An 11,037-nucleotide genomic window follows, 5' to 3' on the forward strand; every position below is an offset into this window, starting at 1 on the left:
ATTTTATGGGATTGGTAGGGTATTATCATCGATTTATTGAAGGGTTCTTCAAAATACCACATCCCATTACATCTTTGTAGAAAAAAGGGGTAAAATATGAATGGACTACAGAGTGTCAAAAAAGTTTTGATAAGTTTATACAATTACCTACAACCACTCCCATCCCAAGTTTAGCATATTGAAGTAAGAAGTTCATAGTTTATAGTGATGCTAGTATGGAAGGGATGGGGAGTGTGTTGCTATAGGATAACTCTGCAATAGCTTATGAGTCTAAGAAATTAAAGATGCATGAAAGAAATTATGTAGTGTATGATCTGGTGCTAGTTGTTGTCATTCATGCCTTCAAAATGTGGAGGCATTACTTGTTGGGAAAAATGTCTATCCTAACAACAGACCACATCAGTCTGAAATACCTTTTTAGTCAACAAGACTTAAATGCTAGACAAGTTAGATGGATGGCCTTTCTTAGCAAGTTTGAGTTTGACATAAAACACATTAAGGGGAAGAGGACAAGATAGTGGATGCCTTGAGCAGGAATGCCTACAATCTCATGGACGTGGTTGTTAGTAATATTAACACTGATTCTCTAGAGCAGATCCAAAGATCCATAACAAGTTACCCAAAACATATTGAAATCCAACAAAAATTACAGCAAACCATGTTCCTGATTATACTGAAAATGTTGAAAAGTTATTGATTTATAAGTACAAAATTTATATTGTCGATGTTCAAGATTTGAAACAGCTGATATTTGATGAATACCATAAAAAAAGTTATGTTGGGCACCTAGGTTACTAGAAAATGGTTACAACATTAAAAAAAAAAAAAAACTTGTCGGCAATGAAGAAAGAAGTTGTTGAATATTTAACAAAGTGTTTAGAATGTCAACAAGTAAAGGTTGAGCATCAACACCTGGCTGGGCTGCTAAATCCCCTACCTATTCCCGAATTAAAAAAGGAAAGCATTTCCATAGACTTTATTACAGAGCTACCTAGAATAAAAATACCATATGATTCCATCATGGTGGTGGTGGATACGTTGCGCAGAGCATCTCATTTCTTACCTATGCAATCCACGTTTGGTACCGAAAAAATTGCTCAAATTTTCATGAAAGAAAATTTTCAGCTTCACAGAATCCCCAAGATAATAATATTCGACATGGATTCCAAGTTTACCTCCAACATTTGGAAGTAGCTATTTGGCAGCATGAGCACTAAATTAAAATTCAATACAACATACGATCCCCAAACAGATGGACAAATATAAATAACCAACCAGATTATAGAAGACATGCTAAGAATATACGTTATGGATCGACCAGCGAAATGGGAGGAATTCCTACATTTGGCTAAATTTACTTACAATGACAACTATCAGGCATCCATTAAAATGAGCCCTTTTGAAGCCTTGTATGGCAAAAAATTACATACACCTCTTAGTTGGAGTCAACCAGAGGATGGATTGATTCTTAAGCCGTATGCATTGCAATAACAACAAAAAAATGTGTGAAAGATTCAACAGAATATTAAGGCAACACAAGACCGAAAAAAGAGCTATGTAGACAAAAAGAGGTCACACAAAGAGTTTAAATTCGAGGACCATGTCTACGTAAGCCTAAAACCCCAAAAAATTACATTAAGAATGGGCACTTCTCCAAAACTAGCCCCCCGGTTTTGTGGTCCATTTGAGATTCTGGATAGAGCAGGACCTGTAGCTTACCAACTAGCGCTACCCATTTACATTAAAGTTCATAATGTTTTTCATGTTTCCTTACATAAGAAGTATGTACCTAATGATCCTCATAGTATTGATTGAAAAATGTTATAGGTGGAACCCGAAGGAGAGTTCATGGCATAACCACTCTGCATTCTCGATCTGATAGAGATATGGCTCCAGAATCGCGTTTTCACTCAGGTTAAAGTGTAGTCCAAGTACTATACTACCGAGGAGGCTACTTGGGAGAGAGAAGATGAAATTAAGAAACATTTTCCAACACTTTTTCAGCAGAAGGTATCTATGAATAAAACATCGAGGATGGTGTGAATCTAAGGGGGGAGCATGTAATATCCCCTAATATGTAAGTTGATTTAATTACTTGTGTTTTTAAGAATGTCAGTAAAGCCTGCAGGTACATTGGATGAATTGTTGTAAATAAGTATTTGTGTTATTAATAAATAAATAAAATATATTTTTAATGTGCTTGGAGAAGACACTCAAGAATGATAATTTCCTGTCAAATTTGGAAAAGACGAATCTCATTGACAAATGTGATAGGATAAAATCTTCATAATAATGATTCTAGAAAATTTCTAGATAATACTAAGGGGTGGGAGATAAAAAACCCTTAGCAATGCTTAGCCGAAGAAATATGCTAATTTCATTATAACTAAATCACTGTGGGAGAAAAAGGCGGGCTTTAAAGGCAAAAGACTAGGCAAGTTGGAAATAAAGCCCATAAAAGAGGGAAGTTTCTGAAAGGGAAACATTATTATGAAGAAGCGTATAAACTACTCATAGAGGGAATCAATATGGATGTTGCTTCTCTAGCAAAAGCATTCTTATCTGGGGGGGAAGAGGAGGACATTTCGTGACTGGGTGGTCAGTGTCTTGCTCCAGTGTAGATTTTATATTGAGCACGACTTCAATTTTTTGGTTAGACCTATCTAAATTAATGCACAATTATGTTATTTTACTGGTATTTATGGAGCTGGAATAGTCTATGAATTTATAACAGAAGAATACTTAGTGTTTATTGATAAGGGTTAATGGATCAGCTAGAGGTTATAGGTTAGGAAACTGCGGTAAGAAGAGAATACGTTGTTGCTCTGATTGGAAAAAGAAGAAAATCATTTGAACTATATAAACTATATAGGATAACATAGATCTTTCTCTTCTTATGTAAATTATGGGTGTGAAATGGTAGTTAAATTTGCATGATTAAATTAGGTAGTGACTTGATATAAATGGCGTAGTACTGAGGGTAAAATAAGTCAGTGAAATATATATATAGATATATATATCAGAGTGGCGATCTGTAACTTGACATAAAACAATGCATGTACGAAGATATGAGTGTTGGAACTTGATATAAATTAGCGTATGAAATTGAAATATTAACACTATAGTTTATTGTATATAACCATGCATGGAACACAATTTAATCATATGCATTAGGCATAATTTGAGGATTTTCATGACAAACAATAACACCATGCATCTATATATATAAAACAATCGATATTGTGAATACCCACAAAGAATTAGGAAACAAAGAAACCAGGGGAAACTTGATATTCTAGAATTAAATATCAATATACCTATCTTAGTAAGTTCCTATACTTATTGATGCAATACTGAGATTACTAGCTTTTACGTTCCAGATTCCTTAATAAGAAGATAACAATTGAAATTGAAGCTACAACGCATAGAGTAGGCCTTTAAGTAATCATTGAGTGACTAAGCTAGAAGTACGAATAAGCGAACCATATGCCCTTCAATTTGGACTACCACACAAGTGAACTTGAATTCATAATCACAACATTCTTACTTAGGCTCATCTAACTGGTGTTCACATACATATAAATAGTAAAATTGTCACAAAGGCTTGTGCCAACATTGTTTTAAACAACAAAACTGGAAACTAGTTATATATTATGCAACCATTCTAAGTGATAGGAATGGAAAACAATTTATATATGGAGTAAACGAGAATAAAATAAGATATACAAGTTTATCAATGTGTCCTATGAGCCACGCTTATAGAATCAAGCACCATAGATTAATTGAAGAAGTCGGATTTAAGCATAGGCGTCATAAAATTTACAAATTTTAGCACAACGTCTATACCATTACATCATAATCCCTGAATTCGTAAGGAACATAACAAATCCAATAGTCTTCAACCAAAATATTTAGATTTACCATAGCAACACATCGAATTCTACATATGCCAAATAGTTCAATTAACATTTTCAAGATAACATCATGACTAATACTATAGAGACCTCATTATCATGTCCAAGGTAACCAAAGATAAATTATAGTGACAAATCTATGTCGGTACAAGAAAATTGTTGAACCCAGAAAGAGAAATGCTCCAAGAAAGACACTGTAGAATTAACTCTCTCCATAGAGAGGCGAAGTGTGGAAATGATCCAAACCATAATCATCACTTATGCAAGCATGAACAATGGGGCATTAGTGCATGAGGGTGCTATTACAGGCAGCAGAGGTCTTTAGTAAACAAACACAATAATGACAAATGTAAGGCATGAGGAACATGTACACCTACAAAGAAAAAATAAGGAAAACCTTACATCGAACTTCTAGTAAACGCGGGCATTTAGAAGGTATAAACCAAATTATGCTGCTACATATGGGTGGCTTGAATTCGAAATAAGGAAATTTTATGTAGAATTTTTCATGGCGTAATGTCCTGATGAGGAATTCAATCATGTTAACGTAAGCTATAGTATGGCCACCCTTTGCGTTAAAATTCCACCAACAAATCATGCAATCCACCCATTTGTGTGACCAGATGAATAAACGTAGAAGGGATGGGTTATAACGTTTTGACTAGGAAAGAAAACCTTGGAAGGGAATGAAGAGGTCTACCACTACGTAAACACCCACTTCGGTATTGACTAATTGTGTCTTGCTCCCTAGATACAACATAAGATAAATAACCCCACTGTGAGGGACATGAATGGAGGAAATCCATTTTGCTCAAGAAGGGACAAGCAAGGGTTCAGGGGTATGAGAGTAACCCTCTACCTCTAGAATCAATGAAAGAACCACAAACCCGACCAAGTATTGGGAGATGTAGGAGTAAAACCTTATCCTCGAGATAAATCCCAAAGTTGATGCTAAGTTAAGCCAAAAATTCCAATAGTAAGTACCTCAATATGTAGTGCTCGGGTGATCATATTACATACCTGGTAGCATGAGGGTACATGTTTGAATCACAAGAAGGAAGCCCCCGAGCGAATAGCTCACATGGTTGATCTTGACGGTTTTGGTGTCCCTGCAAAAAGAAGCCAATGCAAACTTTTAAAGAGCTTTTATTTCTTGCCTCGCATTTCTATAGTTTAATATTACGAAAGAAGAATAGTAAGTGTAATAATGTTTTTATTGTTTATTTTATTTTATATTAATATGTAAACTTTAGGTTTATTTACTTTTTAAAAATATTAAATTTATTTTAATAATTAATATATTTTAGAAATAATAAATTAATATTTTATAATTGGGAAATGAGTCACTTAAATTTATTTCCTCACCTTAAAGTCGGACCAATCATTTGGTCACCGCCAGAATCTCCATATCTCCCGCAAGCAGCAGAGTAAGTGGCGGCGAGGGATACGAGACAAAAAAGCGTGATGAGTCAGGGCGGTCAGGCACATGGTAAAATACATAAATATATCGAGTCCTCGGAAACAAATGGTACAGTTAGCAACTGGTACCAAGAGAAGAGTAAGCATCCAAGTAAGGCAGTTCCCCTTATACGTAAATGGTTATTTGACCACCATAAATTTAACTGTTATTCCTCTATGATCATCTGAAATACTAATAGGTATGGATTGGATTAACAAATAGGGAGAAACAATAAATTTCTTAGTGAAAATACTGAGTTGTGTTAATCCGAAAGGAAAATTACAGATCATTCAAGTGGTTACCAAGCCCATATCAGTATGGAAAATTTCATCCATGCAAATAAAATGGAGTGCACGAAAAGGTTGTCAATTATTTCTGAATCATGTGGAACAGTGGAGCTGGTATAGGCAAGAGTCATCCTTTGATACACTACCCATTATTAAGGATTTCCAACATGTTCTTCCAGAGAAGATACCAGCTTACCGTCACACTGAGACATAGAATTTACCATTGATTTGGTACTCGGGGTAGCCCCAGTGTCTAGAGAACCTCATCCATGTGGATATTAGTGGCCACCTACCAAGACCACTTGGACCCCCACCATTGTTTCTTTTAGTTTTCAGTTTCCTTAATTGAGTCCACCTAAGTTGTTGCAACTGAAAATGAAGATACAAGATTTGTTAGATAAAGGTTAAATCAGGCCTAATGTGTCACCTTGGGGGGCACCAATATTGTTTGTTAAGAATAAAGATGGCATGTTTAGAATGTGCATTGACTACAGACACTTGAACAACGTAACTATCAAAAACAAATACCCATTTCCATGAATTGATGACTTATTTGATCAATTAAGAGGGGCAACCATATTCTCAAAGATTGATTTGAGAACATGGTATCACCAATTGAGAATTAAGGAGGAGGATGTTCATAAAATAGAATTTAGGACTAGATATGGACACTATGAGTTTGTAGTGTTACCATTCGGTCCCACTAGCGCTCCAGCAACTTTTATGTGCCTAATGAACAACATACTTAGAAGGTTTCTAGATAAATTTGTATTTCTATTTATTGAAGATATCTTCATATACTCCAAGGATGGGGATGAGCATAAGGACCACTTGAATTTGGTGCTGCAGACATTAAAGGAAAACCACTTGTATTGCAAATATAGCAAGTGTGAGTTTTACAAACACAAATTTTAGTATTTGGGTCACATTATTTCTAAGGAAGGACCAGCAGTGGATCCAGAGAAGATAAAAACCATGGTTAACTGGCCTACACCAAGGGATATAGTTGTTGTCTGGTATTTTATGGGATTGGTAGGGTATTATCATCGATTTATTGAAGGGTTCTCCAAAATACCACATCCCATTACATCTTTGTAGAAAAAAGGGGTAAAATATGAATGGACTGCAGAGTGTCAAAAAAGTTTTGATAAGTTTATACAATTACCTACAACCACTCCCATCCCAAGTTTAGAATATTGAAGTAAGAAGTTAATAGTTTATAGTGATGCTAGTATGGAAGGGATGGGGAGTGTGTTGCTATAGGATAACTCTGCAATAGCTTATAAGTCTAGGAAATTAAAGATCCATGAAAGAAATTATGTAGTGTATGATCTGGAGCTAGTTGTTGTCATTCATGCCTTCAAAATGTGGAGGCATTACTTGTTGGGAAAAATGTTTATCCTAACAACAGACCACATCAATCTGAAATACCTTTTTAGTCAACAAGACTTAAATGCTAGACAAGCTAGATGGATGGCCTTTCTTAGCAAGTTTGAGTTTGACATAAAACACATTAAGGGGAAGAGGACATGATAGTGGATGCCTTGAGTAGGCATGCCTACAATCTCATGGACGTTGTTGTTAGTAATATTAACACTGATTCTCTAGAGCAGATCCAAAGACCCATAACTAGTTACCCAAAACATATTGAAATCCAACAAAAATTACAGCAAACCATGTTCCTGATTATACTGAAAATGTTGAAAAATTATTGATTTATAAGAAAAAAAATTATATTGTCGATGTTCAAGATTTGAAACAGCTGATATTTGATGAATACCATAAAAAACCTTATGTTGGGCACCTAGGTTACTAGAAAATGTTTACAACATTAAGAAAAAAAAAACTTGTCGGCAATGAAGAAAGAAGTTGTTGAATATTTAACAAAGTGTTTAGAATGTCAACAAGTAAAGGTTGAGCATCAACACCTGGCTGGGCTGCTAAATCCCCTACCTATTCCCGAATTAAAAAAGGAAAGCATTTCCATAGACTTTATTACAGAGCTACCTAGAATAAAAATACCATATGGTTCCATCATGGTGGTGGTGGATATGTTGCGCAGAGCATCTCATTCCTTACCTATGCAATCCACGTTTAGTACCGCACAAATTGCTCAAATTTTCATGAAAGAAAATTTTCGGCTTCATAGAATCCCCAAGATAATAATATTCGACATGGATTCCAAGTTTACTTCCAATATTTGGAAGTAGCTATTTGGCAGCATGAGCACTAAATTAAAATTCAATACAACATACGATCCCCAAACGGATGGACAAATATAAATAACCAACCAGATTATAGAAGACATGCTAAGAATATACGTTATGGATCGACCAGTGAAATGGGAGGAATTCCTACATTTGGCTAAATTTACTTACAATGAAAACTATCAGGCATCCATTAAAATGAGCCCTTTTGAAGCCTTGTATGGCAAAAAATTACATACACCTCTTAGTTGGAGTCAACCAGAGGATGGATTGATTCTTAGGCCAAATGCATTGTAATAACAACAACAAATTGTGTGAAAGATTCAACAGAATATTAAGGCAACACAAGACCGACAAAAGAGCTATGTAGACAAAAAGAGGTCACACAAAGAGTTTAAATTCGAGGACCATGCCTACGTAAGCCTAAAACCCCAAAAAATTACATTAAGAATGGACACTTCTCCAAAACTAGCCCCCCGGTTTTGTGGTCCATTTGAGATTCTGGATAGAGCAGGACCTATAGCTTACCAACTAGCGCTACCCATTCACATTAAAGTTCATAATGTTTTTCATGTTTCCTTACATAAGAAGTATGTACCTAATGATCCTCATAGTATTGACTGGAAAATGTTATAGGTGGAACCTGAAGGAGAGTTCATGGCATAACCACTCTGCATTCTCGATATGATAGAGATCTAGCTCTAGAATCGAGTTTTCACTCAGGTTAAAGTGTAGTCCAAGTACTATACTACTGAGGAGGCTACTTGGGAGAGAGAAGATGAAATTAAGAAACATTTTCCAACACTTTTTCAGCAGAAGGTATCTATGAATAAAACATCGAGGATGGTGTGAATCTAAGGGGGGAGGATGTAATATCCCCTAATATGTAAGTTGATTTAATTACTTATGTTTTTAAGAATGTCAGTAAAGCCTGCAGGTACATTGGATGAATTGTTGTAAATAAGTATTTGTGTTATTAATAAATAAATAAAATATATTTTTAATATGCTTGGAGAAGACACTCAAGAATGAGAATTTCCTGTCAAATTTGGAAAAGACGAATCTCATTGACAAATGTGATAGGACAAAATCTTCATAATAATGATTCTAGAAAATTTCTAGATAATACTAAGGGGTGGGAGATAGAAAACCCTTAGCAATGCTTAGCCAAAGAAATATGCTAATTTCATTATAACTAAATCACTGTGGGAGAAAAAGGCGGGCTTTAAAGGCAAAATACTAGGCAAGTTGGAAATAAAGCCCATAAAAGAGGGAAGTTTCTGAAAGGGAAACATTATCATGAAGAAGCGTATAAACTACTCATAGAGGGAATCAATATGGATGTTGATTCTCTAGCAAAAGCATTCTTATCTGGGGGGGAAGAGGAGGACATTTCGTGACTGGGTGGTCAGTGTCTTGCTCCAGTGTAGATTTTATATTGAGCATGGCTTCAATTTTCTGGTTAGACCTATCTAAATTAATGCACAATTATGTTATTTTACTGGTATTTATAGAGCTGGAATAGTCTATGAATTTATAACAGAAGAATACTTAGTGTTTATTGATAAGGGTTAATGGATCAGCTAGAGGTTATAGGTTAGGAAACTGCGGTAAGAAGAGAATACGTTGTTGCTCTGATTGGAAAAAGAAGAAAATCATTTGAACTATATAAACTATATAGGATAACATAGATCTTTCTCTTCTTATGTAAATTATGGGTGTGAAATGGTAGTTAAATTTGCATGATTAAATTAGGCAGTCTGCTGGCTGGCTACCCTTTCTGTCCTCTAGCCGTCTGCGATTTCTTCAATAATTTCATCGTTTGATGGAGGATTCAATATTTTCCTCTTTGCACCTGGTTGTTCTATAGGTCCACCTGTGGGGGGAGTGGCTTGTCTGTCTCTCTTCCTGTTCCTTTCCTCATTTAGAGGAGTTTGCAATGCTGGAATTCCTCTTGCTTTAGTTTGAGCTAGAGGAATTTCTTCTTGTTGATCTGTCATTGGAGACTTCTCTGTGATTTCCACCTCTTTGACCTTTGAAGTTTCTGTAACTGGTGTATTGGTTTCCTATATAGGCTGCTGAGAAGTTCCAGTAGAGGATGTACCAACTCCTGATCGTTGAGGCAGCTTGAAAGATACATGTCCAAAAGATTCCAGGTCATGGTTCTTTTCAAGATCTTTCATGGCATTTTCCATCTTTTCTTACTCACTAACTTCTTCTTTTAAAGTCCCTTCTACCCATTCATCCTGATTTGCAAACTGTTCAATTTCTGGGATCTTATGATGTATATAAATTGACAGCCTGTTTCTTACCCTTTTGTCACTTATGAAACTATATGGGTCATATGGCACCCACCAAAAACTCTCCTTCAATCTAAGGTGTTCTTCTAATATCTTCTCAGCATCTTTCCATGCATCCCTAGAATTGATGACATAAGGTCCTAACTGGTTTTTGATTCTCAGCTGAGTTTTCTTCTTTGCATTACAAAAGTGGGTTAAGTCTGCATTGATGATCTGCCTGAAATATTCTAATGTAAATAACCTCATGGGCACATATCTAGGCAACTTGAAAGGGCAAAGTTCACATCCATACATTCTAATTTCTGTGTGATTCTGGTACAGGTACCAGTCACCTATCCTGTACTATTTAGAAATGTGCAAAATATTCTTCATGTCACTAGTGATCCTAGGAGGAGGAGCTCCTATCAACAAAGTGGAGGATGGGTGTACAAATAAGTCAATGAATTCACTATAGGTATAAGGGGAGTCACAGGTATTATGGAAGACTGAGGTCCAAAAGATCACAAACCTCTGATTTCCTTTTGAGTCTAATTTCCTGATGGGAAATGGAAAGTGGTCTGGATGATAATATAACAACAGATGGTATATAAAATATGTGTATTTGCAGACTCCTTCTTTATCCAAATTTATAAATTGATCATGGATTTTGTTGGCAATAAAAGTGGCATAGTCATACTTGACAGCAGGGGGTTGTCCTGGAGTAAAGATTGATAATAGAACCAGGGTGATATCATCTACATATTCATTGGACCTAAATCCCAAGATCAAGGATATCATGTCAACAATAAGTCTACCAGTTTCAGTGAAAAAGGCGTGCAGGTGTTGGTAGCATGAACATATGAGCAATGCGGGTTACCTCTGACTTGGCTA

This window comes from Pinus tabuliformis, chromosome X (assembly GCF_031772625.1).
Source record: "Pinus tabuliformis cultivar Carrire ecotype Pingquan chromosome X, CPIR1, whole genome shotgun sequence".
NCBI lineage: Eukaryota > Viridiplantae > Streptophyta > Pinopsida > Pinales > Pinaceae > Pinus > Pinus tabuliformis.